The 24,154-nt window shown below is 45.6% G+C and overlaps 1 protein-coding gene across 6 annotated transcripts in view; it reads right to left on the bottom strand.

Moving 5' to 3' along the window:
* Positions 1-24,154, bottom strand: part of MRTFA (myocardin related transcription factor A) — a 308,975-nt gene that overhangs the window by 264,956 nt on the left and 19,865 nt on the right. The window lies entirely within an intron of this gene.

The raw sequence follows: 24,154 nt of genomic DNA, 5'->3' as shown, positions 1-24,154 counted from the left end.
ATTGAAAACCAAGTATATACAAATATATCCCATGCATATTCATTGTGGATGTACTGGAAATTCAGCTGCCAGTGGAGTCCCTAGGACAGATTAAAGAAGCTCTGTACTAGTGAATACAAAAAAAAAAAACAGAAGGTGGTGTAGACAATACTGGCTGAAAAAAATGGAATAAGCAACAAGCATGGTTTTAAAATAACAATTTCCGGTTTAGATGGATCAATTTAGTAATAGTGGGCAGCTTTGATTTCCTTTATTGTTATTTGTACAACAAGATTGTTTTTCCTTATTTGCAGAATACTGTTATAACTACAACCCCACCCTCCAACTGTTGGGCTTGATACATGTGTGGAATACACTTTCCTATTTGGAATCTGCCAGGCACTTCCTAATAATCCACACTGGCCACTTTTGGAGACAGGATGCTGGGCTTGACGGACCTTTGGTCTGAGCCAACATGGCACTTCTAAATCTAAATATTACCTTTTTAATTCTTTTTGCTTTAGATACAAGAAAAAAAATACAGCTTTCTATTTTTCAAAGGTTGCATTTGGAATTGCAATTATATATATTTATTTATTTTGATGAATGTTTGAAAAAGAACATAAGAACATGCCATACTGGGTCAGACCAAGGGTCCATCAAGCCCAGCATCCTGTTTCCAACAGTGGCCAATCCAATTCACAAGTATCTGGCAAGTACCCAAACATTAAATAGATCCCATGCTACTAATCCCGGTAATAAGCAGTGGCTATTCTTATTGATTCCTCTGGCAACTAATTCCAGAGCTTAATCGTGCGATGAGTGAAAAATAATTTTCTCCGATTTGTTTTAAATGTGCTACTTACTAACTTCATGCAGTACCCGCTAATCCTTGTATTATCCAAAAGAGTAATCGTTTCACATTTATCCGTTCAAGTCCTTTCATGATTTTGCAGACCTCAATCATATCCCCCCCTCAGCTGTCTCTTCTCCAAGCTAAACAGTTCTGACCGCTTTAGCCTTTCCTCAAAGGAGAGCCGTTCTATCACCTTTATCATTTTGGTCACCCTACTTTGTACTTTTTCCAGTGCAACTACGGTATATTTTTTTTTTTTTTTAGATGTGGCGACCAAAATTGCACACAGTATTCAAGGTGTGGTCTAACCATGGAGCGATACAGAGGCATTATGACATCCTCTGTTTAATGTGCCATTCCAGTCTAATAATTCCTAACATTGTTTGCTTTTCTGACTGCCACAGCACACTGAGCAGACAATGAAAGGAAAAAGCTTAGCTGGAAGTGTTTGTGCTGCACTGCATAACTACATTTTGATCTGTGCTGCTTGCAGACAGTTAACTTATTGTCTCATGTCTGTTTGTTTAATGATACTGGATGGCTAACTGTTACACATATGCTAATAGGTTACTTATTAAAACTTCCTGCAGGGCATCTTCCTGCTTACTTTATCTCCTAAATACACAATTCTGATCTATAGTAATCTCTTCCTCCCTCAGCCAGATCATTTACCACACACACACACACCCCAAAATCAAAAGGCTCCAGTGCTATTTCAGAAAAACTACAGTAGACTGAGTCTTCCATAAGGAAAAGCTGCACAACCCTAGGGGCCAGAAGCTAAAGGTTCAGTTCTTCCCAGGAGAAAACTGGACCAGAACTTCCAAGCATCCAAGGAGAAAACAACCCAAGTGGCAGATAAAGAGCCTAATGAGACTTGCATTATTTTTTTTAATTAAATTCCGTGTAGCAAGAGGCAGCAGTGTGGTCTGGTGGTTAAAGAATAAGCCTGAGACAAGGTCCCTGCCAGAGCTCCAAGGCCAGGGGTCTACAGAACTGGGAAACAAGAGATTGTTCATCTCGAAGAAGTCGGAGAGAGGAAGGGAGGCCATCACTCTCCCCCATTCCTTGCTCTAATGCAATAATTCACCCTGTTGTGCCAGTTGACCACCTTGCTCTGGTCCAAGATACCTGAAAGATATCAGCCAGCACAGAAACATGCAGTGTGGATGTACAAGGATCCATCCTAGGCAACCACTGTTGTTGATAGGGAGGAAAGCCAAAAATTAGGCTGTCTGGGCAAGGACTGCAATACCCAAATAATACTGTGTGGAAGCAGCTGAAAGGGGGGGGGGAGGGAGGAGGAGGCGAGGTCTTAAGAGAGGATTTTGGTTTCATAATACAAGGGGAAACGGCAGAAACAAACCACTGGACACACTTAAAACGAGGCTGGGCAAACCTCTTGACTCACGGAGCACTGGCATTCTACAGGTATTGCCCCTGTCCACGCCCACTCTTGGAAACAATGAAGACACCGCTACCTCAAAACCAAGCAGATGAACTCACTCCCATGACCTTCTTTCAGGACAGGCTGATCTAGTCCTGGTTGTATCATCATGACATTTAAGGGACTTTTGTAGCCATGAGATTTCTAAGCAGGGCTACAAATTTACCAGGGCAATGGGGAGCTATAAAACCAGAACTGGAGAAGTTGATCCTGAAAAAAAAAAAAACAAAAAAAAAAACCATGAGTGGCAGTTAGTAACCTCTCTTCTAAAATCATTCAGTGCGGTGGTCTCAAGCTTCAGTTTTTGTGAGCCACCAACAAGTACAGCTTGCAGGCCATTCAAACCTGGCCCAAATATTCACTGCCTGAAAATAAGACCTGCTGGGGGCCAATGGTGCGCTGACAGCTCTATATGTGGCAGTGTGAGAAAGCGGGGAGTAGCTTGCTTGTTACGGCAGTTACTACCCCAAACCAAATAAGCCTGGTACTTCACTTTCAATGCATATCCAGCATAGCTCTCTGCTTCAACAGCAGGGGAGAAAGACTGATACATCACGCATATCCAGCATAGCTCTCTGATTCAACGGTAGGGGAGAAAGTCTCATAGTCAACTTTCAATGCATATTCAGCATAACTCTCTGCTTCAACGGCAGGGGGAATGAAGAAAAGTAGATCTATATACAGAAAACAACTAACAAGGTCTGAATTATTTAGTCTTGGTAAACAAATAAACATGGGTATAGCTTGCTTATTGCAGCGGTTACTACCCCTAACTAATTAAGCTAGATATTTCACTTAGAGGCAGTTCCAACACTGCTCTCTACATTAATGGTGGGGGTAGAAGGGAAATAGAATCAAAAGGTTACTAAGAGCCAAGAGTAACAGATAAGTATGAGAAAAAAAAAAAAAAAGCAGAACTTGCTGGGCAGACTGGATGGGCCATTTGGTCTTCTTAAGCCATCATTTCTATGTTTCTATTTCTTCGCAGCACATACATTAGCTTTAAAAACCAAACAGCTCTAAGAAGTATGGATAAGAGAGGAGTCAAACCAGCTTAGCCTGGTCTCTGGAACAAAAAAACTTTACAAGGGTCACCATTTTTCTGGAGACCACAAGTAAAAGATGAACGAGTTCAAAGATTCAGTGCTGGGAATGAGGGACAAGAGGACAGACTGTCTGAGCCAAAAATTCATTGTCTGACTCCAAAGGAGATAAAAAGCTATGGGGCTTCTGTTCTCAGGTTCCATTATGACTCAAAGAAGGGAAATTCCATCATATTGTAAGGAATGAGGAACACACACAGTAAGATATGCATCATTACCCTGAAAGCAAAAACACCATTTTCTTAACCTAATCAAGGTAAAGATTTGTGTGTCTTGAAGCCTTTAATGTCAACAAAAACATAAGATGGACTGCACATGGTCAACCAGACACTAAATAAGCTTCCCAGGGTTCAGCTCTGCCAATGTTCCTCAATCCTGACCTACAGCATTCCCTGCTGTTCCAATACCATTTTCCACAGAACAGAAATTGTCGGTCAAGTCTACACCCAGGGATTACTCAGAGATGTCATAAATGGGCTCAGTCTTTTCTGTTTGTGCTCAAAAGCAAGGCACGTAAGGTTAGGATGGAGAAGGCAGAAGGTCTTTAGTCTGGCAAGGAATAAGCAGAGCGTCTCCTGGGAGCCTCAACACATCACCAGAACAAGGAAGATCCAGTCATCATCAAATCGTAAGCTACAGTGAAACAGAGGTTAGCTGTCAGCAAAACATCTGAAAGAAACTGAATATCTGTATCCCGGCCCCATTTATCAGAGAGGAGAAATAAAAAGGTGGAGCAAAATCAGGGCCAATCTTAGAGTACATCGCCCTGCACTGTTTTGACAGTCAGAATGGCCAGATGGATGCTCATGCCTGATACCAGAGAAAACATGTGCTCACTCCTCAACTCCACCCTGCCACACAATGAAAGTGTCCCTCTATATGTGTAACTCAGCTATTATTTTCTAAACTGCTGTTAGGCAGGTAGGGTTGGGGAGCACAGGAACAGTCTTGTAATCAAACATGGGCCGATATAGTAAAAATTGCGGGAGAGCGAGTGAGCGCCTGCTCTCACGGCGCGCGCACAGGACACTCTCCTGTGCGCGCAATACAGTAAATTAGTTTATTTAAATTAGGGTCCACGGCAAAAAGAGGCGCTAGGGACACTAGTGCGTCCCTAGCACCTCTTTTTGGACAGTAGCGGCGGCTGTCAGCGGGTTTGACAGCCAATGCTCAATTTTGCCGGCATCGGTTCTCGAGCCCGCTGACAGCCACGGGTTCAGAAACCGGACACCGGCAAAATTGAGTGTCCGGTTTTCAACCCGCGAGCCGATTTTAAACTTTTTTTATTTTTTACTTTTTTTTTTTTTTTAACTTTTGGGGCCTCAGACTTAATATCACCATGATATTAAGTCGGAGGGGGCACAGAAAAGCAGTTTTTACTGCCCAGGGTGACAAAAACAGAGGGGCATGATCTTGCCTTCTTTTCTCTTGCTAATAGTGAAACTTCTCAGGGTGGCAATGGAGAAATTACTTACCTGATAATTTCGTTTTCCTTAGTGTAGACAGATGGACTCAGGACCAATGGGTATAGTGTACTCCTGATAGCAGTTGGAGACGGAGTCAGATTTCAATCTGACGTCATCACCAATACATATACCCCTGCAGGAAGCACTGTTCTTCAGTATTCTCCTCGAAAAGCAATTGTGGATATGTATGTGTTTGAATAACTTTATTAACTTGGCTATTTTGATTAACTTGGACTGGTTGAACTGATTTCCAACTGGAGACCGCCAGCACATTCAACCAAGAAACGCAGACACCTAGCAACTATGGGTGTCTTAAAACTAGGGGTAAAGTCTGGCTTATCCGTGCTTGTCTTGCTCTCATGGATTGTCACCCGAGGTTTCTGGATTTTGGGGCAGTTGTGGGCGGGATACTGAGTCCATCTGTCTACACTAAGGAAAACAAAATTATCAGCTAAGTAATTTCTCCATTTCCTCGCGTGTAGCAGATGGACTCAGGACCAATGGGATGTACAAAAGCTACTCCCGAACCGGGTGGGAGGCTGCCCGTGGCCCACTTAGTACTGCACTTGCAAATGCTGTGTCCTCCCTGGCCTGAACATCCAGGCGGTAGAACCTCGAGAAGGTGTGGATGGAGGACCACGTCGCCGCCCGCCAGATCTTGGCGGGTGACAGCATCTTGGTTTCTGCCCAAGACGCTGCCTGGGCCCTTGTGGAATGGGCCTTGACTTGTAGAGGTGGAAGCTTGCCTGCCTCTACGTAGGCCGCCTTGATTACTTATTTGATCTAGCGGGCTACAGTTGCCCGCGAGGCCGCCTCCCCTTGTTTACTCCCGCTGAGAAGGACGAATAGATGGTCCGTCATTCGTACGGATTCCGATCTTTCCAGGTATCGAACTAGGAGTCTGCCGACGTTAAGATGGCGAAGAAGGCGTGAGTCTTCCGAGTCCTTATGGTTGTCTGGAGATGGCAGTGAGATGGTTTGGTTTAGATGGAAATGAGAAACCACCTTTGAAAGGAAGGAGGGGACAGTGCGGAGCTGTATGGATCCCGGTGTGAATCTAAGGAACGGCTCCAGACAGGATAGTGCTTGAAGTTCGGAGATACGACGGGCTGAACATATTGCCACCAGGAATGCAGTCTTCAAGGTCAGGAGCTGTAGAGACAGACTGCGTGTAGGTCTGAAGGAAGCTCCCGTCAGGAAGTCTAGTACTAGACTGAGATTCCATACGGGCACCAGCCACTTTAATGGAGGTCGGATTTGCTTGATCCCTCTCAGGAAACAGGAAACGTCTGGATGAGATGATAGATTGAAGCCGTCCGCTTTGGCTCTGAAGCAGGCCAGCGCAGCCACCTGAACCTTGATGGAGTTGAAAGACAACCCCTTCCTTCAAGCCATCCTGCAGAAATTCCAGGATTTTGACTGCCCGCGGAAGGATGTCGTGGTCCTCACACCAGGCTTCGAATATTCTCCATATTCGTATGCAAGTTAAAGACGTGGAGAAATTGCGTGCTCAGAGCAAGGTGTCAATCACTGCCCCCGAGTATCCACTCTTCTTCATGCGAGTCCTCTCAATGGCCAGATCGTAAGAGAATCAACTTGGGTCTTCGTGGAGGATCGGTCCTTGCTGGAGCAGGTCCCTGTGTAGGGATAGACACAGAGGATTCCCCACCAGAAGTCTTCGCATGTCTGCGTACCATGACCTTCATGGCCAGTCTGGGGCCACTAGAAGTACTAGCCCCCTGTGGTGTTCTATCTTGCGGATGATCCCGCCCAGTAGTGGCAATGGGGGAAAGGCGTATAGGAGGACTTCCTGTGGCCAGGAGGGCGTTGATTCCCTGGGATTGTGGTTCTCGCCTGCAGCTGAAGAACTTGGGCGTTGGACTAGGTTGCTAGAAGGTCCATGGCTGGTGTGCCCCAGCGGTTTACTATCAACTGGAAGGCTGTGGTCGACAGCATCTATTCCCCTGGGTCTAGATTCTCTCTGCTGAGGTAATCCACAGTGACGTTGTCTTTTCCTGCTATGTGGGCGGCTGAGATCCCATGTAGGTTTGCTTCCACCCACACCATTAGGGGGTCTATTTCCAGGGACACCTGTTGGCTTTTGGTTCTTCCCTGGTGGTTGATGTAGGCAACTGTTGTGGTGTTGTCCAACATTACTCTGACCGATTCACCCTGGAGTCTGTGACTGAATTGTAGGCAGGCTAGTCTGACTGCCCGGGCTTCCAGTCGGTTGATGTTCCATCCCAACTCTTCCTTGTCCCATTGCCCCTGGGCCATCAGTTCCTGGCAGTGGGCTCCCCACCCTCGTAGGCTCGCATTCATGGTGAGCAAGACCCAGGTCTGTGGGGATAGCCTTACTCCCTTGGCTCAGATGGTCTTCTTGTAGCCACTATTGGAGCTGGGTCCGTGCCTCTGCCAGTAGCTGGAGGCGAGCAGCGTGGTCCTGAGACATCAGGTTCCAGCGTGACAGTAGAGAACATTGATGTGGTCGCACGTGGGCCCTTGCCCATGGGACAACTTCTAGGGTCAATGTCATGAGGCTGAGGACTTGGAGGTAGTCCCATACCTTGGGCAGAGCGCAGTTCAACAGTTTTCGCAACTGGTCCAATTTCCTTCTCCTTGTAAGGGGAAGAATGACCTTGTCTTGTTTGGTGTCGAACCGGACTCCCAGGTATTCTAGTGATTGGGAGGGCTGCAGGCAACTCTTGGTTGTGTTGATGACCCACCCGAGAGTCTGCAGTAGATTCTTGACTCTGGTAGTTGCCTGGTGACTTTCCTCTGGCGATTTTGCCCTGATCAGCCAATCGTCCAGTTATGGATGTACGAGGATTCCTTCTTTCCTCAGTGTCGCCGCCACTACAGCCATGATCTTGGTGAACATCCGAGGGGCAGTAGTTAGTCTGAAGGGTAGTGCCAGGAACTGTTAGTGATGGTCCAATATCGCGAATCATAGAAAGCACTGATGTTCGTGATGGACCGAGATGTGGAGATAGGCTTCTGACAGATCCAGAGAGGTCAGAAATTCTCCCGGCTGTACTGCCCTTATGACAGAGCATAGGGTTTCCATGTGGAAATGTGGTTCCCTCAGGTAGTGATTAATGGACTTGAGGTCCAGGATGGGCTGGAACATTCCTCTTTCTTGGGGACGATAAAACAGATGGAATAGTGCCCAGTACTTTGTTGGTGCGTGGGCACCGGAGCTATCGCCTTTAGGGCAAGTAGTTTTGTCAGTGTGGTTTCCACCGCCATCCTCTTGGAGGGGGCGTGGCACGGTGATTTCACAAAATTGTCTGGGGGGATACTGTGAAAGTCCAGGTAGTATCCCTCTCGAATGATAGTTAGGACCCACTTGTCCGACGTTATCTCGACCCATCTTTGGTAGAATAGGGCAAGCCTGCCCCTATGGCTTCCTCCTTTGGATGGGTCTGTTGATTCTCATTGTGGGGTGTGGCTGGGGATTGAACCTGAGCCGGCTCCCCTCTGCTCCAAACGGACTGGCCCCTACCTGTGGGGCGAGGCACTTGGTATGTGTTTTTGTATGGTCTGAAACGCTGGGATCCTCTGCCCTTGAATCTTCGGGGAGAGGGGCGATGGTTTCTTTTGTTCTTGTCCTCCGGTAACTGAGGTACTGGGGATTTGCCCCATTTGTCGGCTAACTTCTCCAGTTCGCTTCCAAACAGGAGGGCTCCTTTAAAAGGCACTCTCGTGAGTTTTGTCTTGGAAGTCACATCGGCTGACCAACTTCGGAGCCAGAGTTGCCTTCTGGCTGCCACTATGGATGAGATGGCCCTGGCTGAGGTGCGCACCAGGTCGGAGGTCGCATCCGTGAGGAAAGATATCACCGGTTCTAATGTTGCGACAGATGTGGTTGCGTCCCTGGACAGCGACAAGCAGGCACATGTCACCACTGCGCAGCAGGCAGCGATCTGCAGGGACATAGCTGCGACATCAAATGACTGTTTAAGGATGGATTCCTGACGTCTGTCCTGGGCATCCTTGACTGCAGCTCCTCCTTCAACTAGAACAGTGGTGCGCTTTGAGACCGCGCAGACCATGGCGTCCACTTTGGGGAACCCAGGAGTTCTTTGGCTGAGGGTTGCAGGGGGTATAGGGCTTCTAGGGCCCGTCCTCCTTTGAAGCTGGCCTCTGGGGAATTCCATTCCAGGTCAATCATGTATAATTTTTGCTGGACTCAAAGCTTTAGGGCAACAAGAACATTTCAAATCCACAAGAGGTTTTCAAATTTAGTTTATTTGGCTTCTTAAAAGTCAAATGTTCCTGTGAGATGCAATATAACTGCCCTCTATCTGTAATAACTTGCATCTCCGTAAATCTCTGACCTGCCCTGACTTATATAATCAAAATACAACATTCCCGAAGCTTCCAGAATGAATGACGTAACTGGCCAAAGACAAAATACCGTATACTGTTGTCATGACAATCTATCCTGTATAGGAAATGCTTGTGAGGACCTCCCTCAACTAAGAATTCTTCTAACCCTGTTCCTCCTCCCACTGTAAACAAGTTCCTTTATCAATGACTTTGATGCAAGTATTTTCTTTTGTTCTTCTTTGTTTATGTAAACAACTCGCAGTCTGGGTTTTGAATAGAGCTAGACTTGGATTCCACTTCTTGGCACCAGGATTCATTCAAAACTATCACCTCACAAGATCTCCTTTTCAAATTGGTTTCTGTTGCATCTGCAAGATAAAAGCTTGCATCCTGGACTCAGTTTCTCTGCATTGTGAAGTAAATGTGGCCATTAAAATAAGCCTCTCCCTTGTTGTTGCCAGCAAATCTGTCCCAGAGATTCTCTGCAAGCCATGCTTCAGAAAGCACCCAGAGTTCATTCACCTCTGACAGGCTCCAATACAGCAAAGGCATCTGGGAGTTCTTGGTTTTCTGCTCAGCCTATTCTTCAATCAGTTGTTGTATGTCCTGTAGCATTTGGAAATGGCATGAGGCCTGATGGAGCCCGACCAGAACCGGGTTCGTCTTTGGCTCCACTGTGGAGCTTGTGCCTGGGATGGCCAGCGTCTTCAGGCTCAGAGACACGAGATCTGATAGCTCGTCTTTGGAGAAGAAACGCATCATGGTTCCGTCCCTGAAGGGATTTCCCCTTCCTCCAGGGAGTCTGACTCTTCCTCCGAGGTGTCTGTGTCCCCAAAGGGGAGGCTTTTGTCCGGAGGAGGCACGTCTTGTGGAAGTCGAGAGGGGCCTGGAAGGTTTTGCTCTTCTGGCGGAGACTGTGGCTGTGTCACAGGTGGCACAGATTGCGCCTGGACGAATGTTTGCAGCCCTTTGAAGAATTCCACCCAGGAAAAGGTCCCTGGGTCCATATTGAATCCAGCGGTGTTCCCAGAGGAGCCCATCTGAGATGGGCCCGAGCCGGGGATAGAGAGGTCCGGTGTACTGTCATTTGTGGAGCCGGATTCCTCTACTGGCAGAGGGGGGCCTTGCCTCGGTTCCCCCAGAGCCTCTTCACACTGTAGGAACAGGGCAGAGGCCACTTTGTGTTGCGCAGATCTCAGATTGCAGGCTGGGCAGAGGGCTTGTCCCTTGGCTTTCTTGGCCGGCGGTGCCATGATTTGTGCACGTGGAGCTGTTCAAAACTCGTCTATGCACGTATGTGCATGCGCTGGGAGGCTTATTTGTGTGCTTCGGGTGCACCGACACTGTGCGTGCAGGCCTGCGCTTAGGGAGATTCGTGCGCCGCTGTGCGCACAGGTTTATTTGTGCGCCCGGCACATTGAACATGCCGCTGTGCGTGTCGTATGCACGGCACAGATGCGTGCGCCGTTGTGTGCACGGCTCAGTTGTGCGGGCAATACGGGGGGGGGGGAATGGCGCCGACGATCACACGGGCAAGATGGTGACACCCCCCCCCCCACCCCCCGGGAGGGTCTCCACGTGGAAGGACCCTTGCACCGGATCGGGGCCTAGCCCCGATCCGGTGCAAGGGTCTGCTCAACCCGATGGAACAGATGCTGGATGGCGATCGGGTTGAGCAAGGGTCTGCTCAACCCGATGGAACAGATGCTGGATAGCGATCTGTGCGGCTCACCGAGCCTCGGAGACCGTAGTCTCCGTAGTCTTAAATAAAGATTTCTACCTTACCTTGTCTCGGTGCTTCCTGGTCTCGTACCGGGCGGTCTCCGGCTGCGGGGTGAGAAGGGAATACCTTCACTGCCGCGCTCAGTATTGCACCCGCTGCCTCTCAGCCACTCCCGTTCCTGGTGGCTAAGTCCACGTCGGGAACCGGCTACCGGACCGAGGCTTACCTCTGAGGGATTTCGGAAATCACCTCAGGAATTCTCGACTGGGGGAGGGACCCTTAGGTATCACCGCAGGAGAGTGGGGCTCGTCTTGTAGAGGTAAGATTTTTTTTTCTTTCTTCTTGGTTTGGATTTTTTAACACTGCGCAAGCGTGTGTAGAGTCCCAAACTGCTAAGGAGACGGAGAAATACTGAAGAGCAGTGCTTCCTGCACAGGTATATGTAGGCTGACATCAGACTGAAATCTGACTCAGTCTCCAACTGCTATCATGAGTACACTATATCCATTGGTCCTGAGTCCATCTGCTACACGCTAGGAAAGTTAGATTTGTAGCCATGTTTGTACCTAAAAGGCCCAGGGTGGATGGAAGAAATCACGGAGACTGGCACTGGATGGATATATTTCAGCCACAGATAGTGCTGCTTACTCCACGATAGAACCTGAGCTAGTTATTCTGAGGAACACCTCGGTCATTTCTAACAAGCTATGACTACCAAGAATAATGTACGAGCTAGGGTCAGAGCAATTAGCTAAGAATTAGGAGAAGGCCCAAGACTAGAGCAGGAATATTGCTCTTCCACTCATTCAGTGGGTGAGTTACTCTGCCTCAAGTTATCAGCTATGGCTGGTAACAAATAAAGCTCCATCTCCTCTGGGGAGCAATCACACAACACAAACAGGAAAAAAAAAATATAACTGATAATTGGGCTTTCCATCTCAGAGGGGGCTGTTCACATCTATTAGAATTCCAAAGCTACAAATCATAAGAAGGCTGCACACAACCAATACATCCGAATAAACACAAGACATGTAAATATGATGGACTTTACCAAGCTATATACATGTATTTATATGGACTCTCTTTCCCCAAATTCATATTCAGCATGGAGAGCGGGTTATGCATTAGGAATTTAAGAAGCCATAATGGGTCAGATAGAGGGTCCCATCAAGTATCCTGTTTCCAACAGTGGCCAATCCAAGTCACAAGCACCTGGCAAGTATCCAAACATTATATAAAACCCATGCTACTAATGCCAGTGAAAGTAGTGGCTATTTCCTAAGTCAATTTGACTAATAGCAGTTTATGGACTTCTCCAGGAACTTGACCAAACCTTTTTTAAACCCAGATAAGCTAACTATCTTAACCACATCTTCTGGCAAAGAATTCCAGAGCTTAATTATGTGTTGAGTGAAAAAAAATTAACTGATTTGAATTAAATGTGCAACTTACTAACTTCATGGCATTCCCCCTAGTGCTTGTATTATCCCAAAGAGTAATCGTTTCACATTTACCGGTGAAGTCCTTTCATGATTTTGCAGACCTCTGTCATATCCCCCCCCCTCAGCCGTCTCTTCTCCAAGCTGGACAGCCCTAACCTCTTTAGCCTTTCCTCATAGGGGATCTGTTCCATCCCTTTTATCATTTTGGTCGCCCTTCTCTGTACCTTCTCCAGTGCAACTAACTTTTTTGAGATGCAGCCACCAGAACTGAAGACAGTACTCAAGGTGCGGTCTCACCATGGAGTGATGCTGCAGACTATGCCTGGATAGCTGAATATTGGTGTTATCCAGTTAAGTTAGTTGGATAAATTAGCCTCACCCCAGAATGCCTCCGATTTACTTGAGTAAGTTTTATCCAGCTAGAAACTGAAAACTTTCCCAGCAGTCAGTTTGGCAGGAAATTCAAACCCCACTGTTCATCCAGCTAAGTCTGAACTTTGCCAGGTAAACCGCTTTGAATATGGACCTTAATTGTATATTTTTTTTTTCAAAATGTGCAAGAATACTGTACAAAGATCTTATAAGCTGCCCTTTAAAACAAATTTTAGTTTAAAATTAAACTAGCTAATACCTGGTGAAATTACCCAAAGGCCGCTATACACTGCCCGTTTCCCCAACCCGACTCCAGGAAAATCTCTGACCCTCCCACCCCAGTTCAATCTCATTCACCAGCCTGACCCCAGCATTTCCTTCTGCCCTCCCCAGCCTCATCCCAGCACACACACCGAACTCCTCCCCAACCTCTTCCCAAGATATTTGTACCTCCAGCTTGATTCTAACAATCTCAGCCCTCTCCCTCCCACCCCACCTAATCCAAGCACTCCTCCCATTCTCCCCCTCCTCCCTGTCCCTCAGACTCTCTCCAGTCCAGAAGCCCTATGGCTTCTAATTGCAGGCCATTCACCTCCCAGTCTTCTTCCAGTCCAGTAGCAACACTATAGTGTGAAGAAGGAATAATAAAGTCTTTGGTGGGTATGCTTGCGGCCAACCCCCCCAAGGCATATATTCACATGAAATATAAGCACTGACGTTGCAAGCTATGCCCATATGCCGGTCAGTGGCTGAGGAGGTGCACATGCACAGCTCACTAATCCCTAACAGACAGACACTATCCTGTGGGCCTAAGTGCGATAAATAGATAGTTAAATAGATAAATAGGAAAACTGATTGACTAATGCTTATTTATTTATTTAAGGCTTTTATATGCCGATGTTCCTGTACTAGTACATATCACTTCGGTTTACATAGAACCAAAGTTGGAAATTACATCAAACAAGAGGGTACAGATAACAGGGCTATGTTGACAAAACACCTTTAAAAAGGAGATCATGTGATGTGGTGGGCTCGATGAGCAGCATGCTGATCGAGCTCCGGACCCACCCGCCTCACACAACCACTTTTAATCTTTCCCCAATCTCGCCCAGACCCGGGAGTGCACTCAACAGCAAGAGAACACTATCTGCTCGGTTTGGTGTGGAAGTACGAGCTATATGGCCTCCAGATTCGTGCGCAAAAACAGAGACAAGGCTAGAGGCACAGAATCCAAAATGGCCACTGTACTCAATGACCACACTGCCCTCACCAGAGAAATCTTTGGAAGAAAAGATTTTACAGGCTGTGGTGAGCGCCCTAGACATGCAGCTGCACCAAATATCCGAACAGATAGCGGAGGTGCGATCGGCCCTAGGGGAGCTCGATAACAGAATTGTGCGCAGAAGGACGAGTGGCCCTGATAGAAGATGACGTCGGGTCTTTAGAACGGAGGACGGTTGCCATGGAGAAGGCTGCGGCGATCCGTGCAGATAAAATAGATGACTTAGAAAATCGAAGTAGACGCAATTAACCTTCGATTTGTGGGCTTCTCGGAGTCCATCGCCGAACAAGAACTATCCCACACCATGGAAACCTAGCTGGCGGCCAACATACCGACACTGGCGGGGCCTAGTATGGGCCTACTTGATAGGGCACACCTCATGGGCAGGAAAAGTGAGGCGTGCTTCAACCCAGGAGGCCCAGAGTAGCGATAGCTTGTTTTATGAATTATGTGCACAAAATCCTCATCCTACAATATTACTGGAAACACTGAGAAATACTGTTTGAAAACAAAAAAATCTTAATATTTCAAGATTTTTCCACCCAAGTCTCGCTTCAACGCAGGGAGTTTGCAGCAGTATGTTCAGATCTTGTGGCAAAGGGGATTCGCTTCGCTTTAATGTACCCGGCCAAACTGCGACTTACCTTCCAGGGCACAGCACATCTGTTTGAGGAAGCTAGTGCAGCAAGAGAATTTGTGGCAAATATGATGCAGACTGAGCAGGGAGTATCCAGCTGAGAAGGGTGTTTTTCCATTTACTGCTCGATGAGATTCCTTGAAACCAACATGACCAACATGAGACCAACATGACCAACATGAGATTTCACCTTTGGGAGTTATGTTTGAATGTTCAATGGCAGACTACATCTAACTTGACAAATTGATCTATTAGGGGTTTTTTTCTCTTAATGCTCCACTTTGTTCCTACGGGGGCTACATGTTATACCATAACACAGAGGTGAAGTGGTGAGTGAGCACGTCGAACACCGCAGTGATCCATGTCCCTATATCAGGGATGTTTATGTTTTGGGGGGGGGGGGGGGGGCAGACCCCGAGCGCACTGTATATAGATGCATATGTTTTTTTAGCTGGGCAGTGCAGCTTATATGGGGATCTGGGTTGGGGGGGGGGGGGGAGTGCATGGCAGAAGTAGTAGCTCATTGTATGTAGGTCTGGTGATTTACAGATTTTTTTCAATGGTCTCAGTATGTTGTCTGGCGGGATGAAAATGCCAATCGAGTAGTGTCTACATGCTGCAATATAGAGAATAAATGTCGTCCACAATGGCTCTTGAAGTAGTGACATGGAATGTTGCAGGACTGGGCACGCTGGTGAAGTGGGAGAAAGTGCTGGCTAGATTGACCAAACTACATGCCAAGGTGATTTTTCTTTTACAAGAAACCCATCTCTTAGAGCGGGAAGCCCTTAAGTTAAAAAAAAAAAAAAAATGGGTTTCTCAATTATTTCAAGCGGAAGGGTCCTCCAAGAGTCGTGGTGTTGCGATACTAATTCACAAAACCACAGCCTTTCAAGCACATAAGATGGTAGTTGATGCCCATGGCCATTATATTCTGGTCCTCGGAAACCTGATGGCCTCTGGTCATTTTAGCCTCTGTATATGCCCCAAATTCCTAAGATCACTCATTTTTTGTGTAAATTGTATCCTACCTCAAGCAATTGGGAGGTTAACCGATTATTCAGGGGAGGGGGGGGAGGACTTAAACTTCGTGGTGGATCCAATTTTAGATAGACAACCCCCCAGGGGAGGCCACCAGATTAGTCTTAACAAAGGTCCACATTTTTTATGACGACACTTGAAACTTTTGGACCTTTGGCGTACCTCTCCACCCCAGGGAAAAGAATTTCTGGTTGGTAAGCAGTGATCGCGCTTACGCATCAAGTTCGTGGTGGTGAGATTTAACCTAAGTATACTCAAGGAAGCTGTGTTTAAGGAAGATATATGAACTACTGCATGCAGGCAACCACCGGCATCAACTGTGGTTTGAATAGCTCCTGAAGCAGCTCATGTTGAGCGAAACTCGGCCTGAGTCGGGCTTTTTATGAGGGTTTGTGCAGAATAAAGATTTCTTGGTGTTCACCGGTCCTTCTTGTTTGTTGGTCACCTTTACCCAATGCCAAGCAATACTGGGTTTTCAACCTCAACAATCTTTATTGTATGGATATTTGAGAGATACCTGTCAAAATTTACTAAAAGCGGTTGATGGAGTGATTGATAACTCAATATGTAAAGGGTTGTTCACAAGTTTTGAGACACGTCTTGGTACACCATCATATTTATATAAGTTTTATATGTCGGTGATCCCTTAATTCTGTATATTCTAATTTGATAGCTAAATGGTCACAAAATTGTCAAGAAGAGATTACTAGCCATATGCTCAAAAACTGTTATATTGCCATACCAAAACTAGCGAATAATGTGAGCCTTAGGGAACTTCAGCAAAGAATATTTCACAGAATTATAATTTCCCCAGCTAGAGCCTACCAAATGCATATCATTACCTCAGACTTGTTTCTTAAATGTGGCGGCACACCGGCAACTCTTACCACTGCTTATGGGAGAACAAGGTAATTCAGTCTTTTTGGAAGGATATACACTCTCAACTATCGATTATTTTTGGTATGGACATTTGTTGGTCATGCTTGTACTGTATTTTGAGCAACGATATAGAGGAGAGTAGCTTAAATCATGACAATTTGGGGTTCTTCTCTAAAGCATGTTTGATAGCCAAAAAATGTATTCTGACCCGCTGGATAGAGACATCCCCACCGACTGGGGATGTGTGGAAATCTATGCTGATGGAACTTTATCAATTGGAACATGGCACCTTGTATCGTCGCTTCTCTCCCAAGTAAAAATGATTGTTCAAGGATATATGGACTCCCTTTTATGAACACATGCCGAAGTTTGCCCGCACAATAGCCCCATTGGGAACTGATTAAGGACTTATATGCTTTCTTTCCTTTTTCACATAATCGCTACCGGCTCTGGAAGGCGAAACCATGGGCAATACTGGTCTGGAATGAGTGAATTCTGCTGCTTTACTTGAAAGACTCTTTATGCATAATGCGCTGCAGAGATTTCGGGTGGGGAGTTTGCTTAGATAAAAGTATTATAAAATCAAGAAGGTCAAAATCTGTACAGTATTAAATTGGTTTATTGTATCACGACAGTTTCTCCACAATAAAAAAAATGTTAGAAGAAAAAAAAAAAACACGTTTAAAAAAAATTCTATACCTGCTTAGGAGGCATGACCTTTTAAATTAAGAACTGCAGCACTGGGATCCTGGCAAGATGCCGCCTCACAGAGCAATGGCTATCACTTGACAGTGTGCAACAATCAAGGCCCTCCCCCGCCTGGACTGCATGCCCAGGAGGAGAGGCTGAGGGAAGAGACAGAATCCCTCCCTGCTGACCACTGCGTGGTGTAACAAGAAGAAAAAAAAAGTTATAATGTGCAACTTTTTTTTAGGTTATTCTTGAAAATGAGGGGTGAGGGTGGAACAGGGGGTGAAGGAATGATGCAGGGCTCTGGCCAGTTTCAGCCACAGAAAACTTCCCTGCACTTTCCTTCCACTCCCCAGTCATTCAAACTGCAATAACCAAAAAAAAAAAAAATAGGTTTCTCGTCATAAGGACAATAGTTTTGCACATCTCTTGGGAGGGAAGGAGGGGAAGGGAATGCTGCAACCCCCCTTCATGTTCCTCGTTAGGACAAGTGGAGTTTTTACTCAGCATATAGTTTCACAGAGCAAGGGAGGAGGGCAGAGACGAGTACAGGACAAAACTGGCCAATGTTTTGGAGACAGGCAGGTACAAAAGGTTAAAGGGGCCTTCTCTTGGGATCTCACACTCAAGCACAAAGAAAAGGGGAGGGCTTACAGCTCACAGAACCTTCTAATGAGGCTGTGCCAAAGCCCATTTTATTAATGTAGACAAGACCGCTTTGGAAAACCAACATCTAAACCTTTGGTGAACAGAAAGTTACTGCTCCCTCCGGCAAATTCTATGGTTTTTTGTTTTTTTTAGATCAGCACAAGATCCAGCAAGTCAGGAAACAGGAGAGCAGGGGAAAAAAGCTTATCAGATGGGTGGGAGAGGCAATGGTCTGACTGAAATCATGTGCAGTTGGAAAGGGTCACTTTTAAGAACTGCTTCCAAGGATCTGAGTCCTATGCTCTTTGTCTTAACAAGAAAAAAAAAACCAATGAAATCCAAGGAGGCGGCAGTTTCACAACAAACATATGCTGCTTTTCGAATTCTCTGAGTGCCCTCTTTCCATTCTACCACCAAGATGCTGCTGTACAGAGAACAAGCAGCCCTCTAAAACCGATCCCTAGGGGACATCTCCCTGCCCTGCAGGTCCTCTTTCATAGACATGGGGCTTGGGGAAGGATCCACTTTAAAGTATCTCTGACCCTCAGCAATACTTTAAAGACAAGGTGACTCAGAAAGATCCAGGATATTATTCTATATAGAAAGACACACACACAAAACTTTCAGTTTTTCTCTCGCCTTAGAAGTGACAGCTCTCTTTGCCTCTGAGAAAAAAAGGCAGCATGGAGCCAGGGAAGCTGACCCTACTCCACCTTTTATTTGTATTTGATTTATATTCTACTTTTGCAGCAATTTGTTTGCTCACAGGCAAAGTGAGTTACAGCTTTTAAGGCAAAAGGTGAATTGAAAGCATTTGATCAGGAAGCCTTCTTTTTTCACCAAAACAACTTCCAGAAGAACAATAAAATAAAATAAAGCATTTCCCTCCTTTTCACATCTCTGTGCCTCCATGCATGCATACACACACACACACACACCCAGGCGTTCTGCCAGCAGCTTAGAATGAAATGCTGAACGCTTCCTGTCCTACAGTTCCCTTGAGTTTGGATCGGATTGAGAAAGAGGTTTTCAAAGCTGAATCGCATTCCAGACTACAGGAGGGAGGCAAAACCTGTGATCTATACTCAGCCCAAGAGCAATGCCATGATCATCAATACCAGCAGCGCAGCGCTCCCACCAGCACCATGGACCCGCTGCTCAGGATGAAACGGCAAGCTTTACATCGATAATGGGCAAAGGATCAACCTGATCCATAAAAATGCATTTTATGATACGCGACAGCTGTTTAACATGCCTGTTTCATGGCTCCCAAGAAACAACTGCTCAATTTGATCAGTCAAAATAAACTGCGGCTCTCAGCTACTACATTATGAAAACAGCTGGGGAAACCCCCAAAGCTCGGTCCTCTCTCTCTCTCTGAATCCTGAAAAAGGAATCCATCAAGGGAAGGGGGCAGGGTGGGTTTCAGCTCCACAATCATCCCCTTAAAGGAACCAAATAGTATTGTGGAAAGCAGCACTTACCTATCCAGGCTGCACCCCTTTTCCTAGTTCCAAGCCTCTCTTTGTGGGTCTGATCCCCAGGTCCCACCCCCCCCCCCCCCTCCCTTTTTTTTTTTTCTTCTTACAGCCATAATTTCTACAGTCTTGCATTTGTTTGAAACAAAAGATGTGCACTGCCCATTAAAGCCAATACCCTGCATTTCAAAAAGCTCCCCTCCGGGTCACCCTTCAGCTGTTCAGCCCTTCGTGCTGACCCACCACACGTCTGAGCAGCCAGCACAGCTCCAAGCTACTTACAACCAGCGGGAGTGTGCAGTCAAACAACGGATTTTGCTTCAAGCAGGGAGAAGTGGACGCCTCATAATGAACTGCTTCAAATATCAGCGAAAGCACTTTGCTTTTCCATAACTGATCTCAACTACTGGAGATCCCCCAGTCCCAAGTGCACCGGCTCCATGTAGCTGGTTTGTGGTGGCAGCATGGGTTTGGGCATCGGCTTCTATATGATTGTGTAACAGAGGTAAAACAAAAAGGTGAGCAAACAGCAAACCTGGCAATCGTACACACACAAGCCACACGTGTGCGGCACGTCTCCCCCCACCCCACCATCACTGAGAATGCAAGGACATTCACTGGCTCCCCATGGAAATTGAGTAAGAATTTCCCATTGTACACAGCGTTCTGACAAAGGACAGTCTGTGCCTCGGCGTGCCAGGGAAGTGCTCCCTACTCCGCTGCCAACAGGGGGTCTCTGCCTCTCCTCACCCATCCCAGCACATGGAAAAACTCACCCGGGGCCAGGAGCTCTAATCCACTTTCCCAGCCAACTCTATCCTTTGCTATTTCAACAGAGGCTCCAAGGTGACGACATTTACAGCCGTGAAATTCATTAAAATCGGAGCAGGGAGGCAGAGAGCCTGGGGGACATTCACACGCCGCACTCTTTTCTTAAAAAGAGAACACACACACACACATCTAAGAGGATTCCTTATGAAATTACTAACACAGACAGTTAAAAATAACTACTTAAGGATTCCTTTCTCCCTTTCTCTCCCCCACCTTCACTTTCCAGTCTATTGTTTCCAAGCAGCCAAGCGCGGGTTAGCAGTTGAAAGTTTGCTCCTGCCCCCCTCTCCACTGGGTATTACCCTCTTGCCTGGACCACAGACCCCCACGTTGTATGGTAGGCATGCCTTTTCCTCTAATGTGGGGGGGGGGGGGGGGAGACTGTGTCTGGAGATGGGTGAGGCATTCTCAGCTGAGCACAACTAATCCTTGGCCATTTCTTCTCAAGCAGGCTTTGCGGAGGTAAATTACCAATGGTAGGGTTTGGAGATTTTTTTATTTAGTTTTATTTGTGGACACCTGCTGCTGGAAAATGAAACCAGCAATGCATGTCACATAGGCCTCTGAACAGCATACAGGTGGTAAGGACTTTCAAACACCACAGACATCGGCCAAAAACTCTACCGAACAACTGCACATGCACTACGATCATTAGAGTACATACACTATCTACAAAACCAGAATAGTAAAACGCTACTTGAGGGTAAATCATTTCTTTATGGAATGTGCAATTATGGGGTGTATTCCACACTGCTACAGAGTCTCCATGCCTTCCCCTCAAGCTTTTCGAAACAGTAAAATGACAGGACTTCAACTCATGCCCCTTCATTCCTTCTTAACTACTCACTGCACCTTTTTTTATGGCACCAAACAGGAAGTCGGTGAGGGAGGGGGGGACTGCAAATCAAAAGAAGAAAGCCTAGATACGGCGCAATTTTCTTACTGCAGCGGTTCTCGACCACCTTGAGAGTGGAGACACATGAGAAAACATTAATACAGATGCAGAAAGAGGAAAACAAGTTTGCTCACCATAAACAGTGTTTTCCATAGCTAGCAACATGAATTAGCCATCACACGTAGGTAATGTCATCCAGCAGCAGCAAACAAATGTCTTTCCTAGTTAGTTTGAGTTCTACAGAGCATGAGGGAGAGTTCCCGTGCGGGTGTTGCCTCATGAGCCTCCTCAGTCTATATATCATAGCTAAATCAAGCTAGGCAGTACATTCTCCAGGGAAGTGGGCAGGTAGTCCATGGCTAATTCATCCTGCCATGTTTGGAAAACAGTTTACGGTGAGCAAATTTGCTTTTTCCACCAAAAAGCATTTTCATTTTTTGTTTCATTTAATAACAAGTATTAATCGTGTCACACAAAAGGCCGAAGCGATGCACAATAAAACATACATAAAATGGATGAGTTAACCATTACATGAGGGGAGCAATTACTGAACAAGAAACTCAAATTCCACCAAGGAGAGTAGAGTACTGCAAGAACAAGTTACGCAAAACTGCTTGCCCGAATTTACTGTCAGTCCTTGAAAGGATGTTCAGACAGTAAAACATAAAGGCATGAACTGATAACTAAGTTGCAGCTTTGCAAATGTCCTCGAGAGGCACTTCTCTAAGTTGAGCAACAGTAGAAGCAACAGCTCTGACTTGAGATTCGACTTGAGACTGCGATCTGCAATCCTGTTAAGGTTTAGCAGCACTAAGCGCATTTCACCATCCAGATAGACATTGTACCTTTGGCGACTGCGATGTTAGGGTCACATACAACGAAAAAATTGAAGACTAGCAATGTGGTCGAGCTCTTCTCTTATACTAGGCGAAGGCTCTTTTATAACCTAAGATATGAGGGATTCTGTTTCCTTCATGTACATGCGGTCTTGAAAAAAAAGCTAGATAGCAAATCAAAACATCTACGGTAACTTGCAGACCCTGGAATAATGCCAATTAAAAGATATTATAAGGAACTACAGTGGCAGTGTTTCTTTGAATGAGCCATGGTCAGAGAGCGAACAGCTGGTTTGTGAAGTTCCTGTCGTAACAGCCTTCCATTTTTCGTGAAGTTAATATCTCATAGACAGGAAGGCCTATGAAGAAAGTAAGTCCTTAATAGATTCGTGCCATCCAAATTTCTCGTTAAACTTAATGGCATGGATATTGAACACTCATTCACATCCTCTCTGTTCTGCCAAACAATGTAGAGGATATCTTGCTTGCTAACTTCATGGAGTGCCCCCTAGTCCTTCTATTATCCGAAAGAGTAAATAACTGATTCATATTTACCTGTTCTAGACCTCTCATGGTTTTAAAGACCTCTATCATATCCCCCCTCAGCCGTCTCTTCTCCAAGCTGAACAGCCCTAACCTCTTCAGCCTTTCCTCACAGGGGAGCTGTTCCATCCCCTTTATCATTTTGGTTGCCCTTCTCTGTACCTTCTCCAGTGCAACTATATCTTTTTTGAAATGCGACAGTATTCAAGGTGCGGTCTCACCATGGAGCAATACAGAGGCATTATGTCATCCTATGTTTTTATTCACTATTCCCTTCCTAATAATTCCTAACATTCTGTTTGCTTTTTTGGCAGCCACAGCACACTGAGCCAACAATTTCAAGGTATTATCCATTATGATGCCTAGATCTTTTTTCCTGCATGGTAGCTCCTAATATGGAACCTAACATCTTGTAACTACAGCATAAGTTATTTTTCCCTATAAGCATCACCTTGTATTTATCCACATTAAACACATTAAATTTCATCTGCCATTTGGATGCCCAATTTTCCAGTCTCACAAGTTCCTCCTGCGATTTATCACAATCTGCTTGTGATTTAACATCTGAAGATCTGATTACCTCGCTTGTCGAATTCCTTTCCAGATCATTTATAAATATATTCAAAAGCACGGGTCCTTTAACCTCACCATTAAGCCATGCTGGCAGTTATTTGGTCTTCCTGTGACTTTTTTAGTGCATGGAATCAATTTTTATATGGACTTCCAAAATGGTATTTTTAAACAATATCCATAACCTTATACAATCGCTCTTTATAGGTTTTTTTTTAATTTACTAATTTTATCATAGTCTCCCTTTTTAAAGTTATATGCTACTGTAGTAGTTTTACTTAATGTCAGCCCTCCAGTGAGTATATCAAATTTGATTGCATTATAATTTCTATTGCTTAGTGGCCCCACCACAGTAACCCCTTGTACCAGGACACGCATTCCACTAAGCCTAGATCTAAAGTAGCTGCCCCTCCCATAGGTTCTAGGACCAGCAGCTCCATGAAGCAGTCATTTATGGCATCTAGAAATGTAATCACTCTAGCATGTCCCAATGAGACATTGACCCACTCCACATCAGGGCAATTAAAATCTTGTGATGCTAAATGTATTCTTTTTAAAATTTAAGCTAGCATTTCACACTTTCTTCATTTTTACTGGTGGCCAGTAACACACATCCACTGCTTTACTCTTACCCGTCACACATGGAATTTCTATCCATAAGGATTCCACACTGCATTGTTTCCTGAAAGATTTTTATCAGGCTTAACTCTATGCCATCTTTTACATTTAGAAGCATCTATGTGATCTGTCCTATCACATCAATATAAGAACTAATTGCAACAGCGAACTGAAGATTGATGTCCTGTTTATTAAGCCTTGAAAAAGATGTGGCATGAAATAGGTAACCACTGAAAATCAGCTAGCACTGGAGTTTCATGGTCTCATTTATGACAGCCATTAAATCAATCTAACTGCATAATTGTGAACAACCAGAAAACAAGGCACAACTTCTAGGGTGCCCCCGAGTATACATTGTGACAATAATCAAGCCTGGACAATACAAGGGCTTGAATCAAAGTAATTATGTCATGTTTTGATGTTAAATGGATGCAGCTGAAGGCATGAGGGAATTAAGAGAGTCTTCTAAAATAAATGAACCCTGGT

Source organism: Rhinatrema bivittatum, chromosome 2 (genome assembly GCF_901001135.1).
Source record: "Rhinatrema bivittatum chromosome 2, aRhiBiv1.1, whole genome shotgun sequence".
Taxonomy (NCBI): Eukaryota; Metazoa; Chordata; class Amphibia; order Gymnophiona; family Rhinatrematidae; genus Rhinatrema; species Rhinatrema bivittatum.
The sequence above is the reverse complement of the archived record's forward strand: the minus strand, read 5'-3'. Positions and strand labels throughout refer to the sequence as shown.